The following is a 219-nucleotide window of genomic DNA, read 5'->3' as shown; positions in this document are numbered from 1 at the left end:
CGCCTGCCTGCCTCCCACCCGCGTTACGGGGCCTGGGCGGGGCGAGCCCCAGTCGGCGCCCCTCCCCCCCCGCACAGCCGGCTCTCGTCGCCCGGCCCCAGCGCACGGCTTACACCTTCCTACCCGCGGCGGCGAGGCCTACTATCCTCCCCCACCCCCTGCAGGCTGCTTCCCGGGCTCAGACCCCGGGCACGGCCCGCCGGCCCCGGAGCGGAGGCG

Source organism: Gavialis gangeticus, unplaced genomic scaffold (genome assembly GCF_001723915.1).
Source record: "Gavialis gangeticus isolate Ggan-Ray unplaced genomic scaffold, GavGan_comp1, whole genome shotgun sequence".
Classification (NCBI taxonomy): Eukaryota; Metazoa; Chordata; order Crocodylia; family Gavialidae; genus Gavialis; species Gavialis gangeticus.
The sequence above is the reverse complement of the archived record's forward strand: the minus strand, read 5'-3'. Positions refer to the sequence as shown.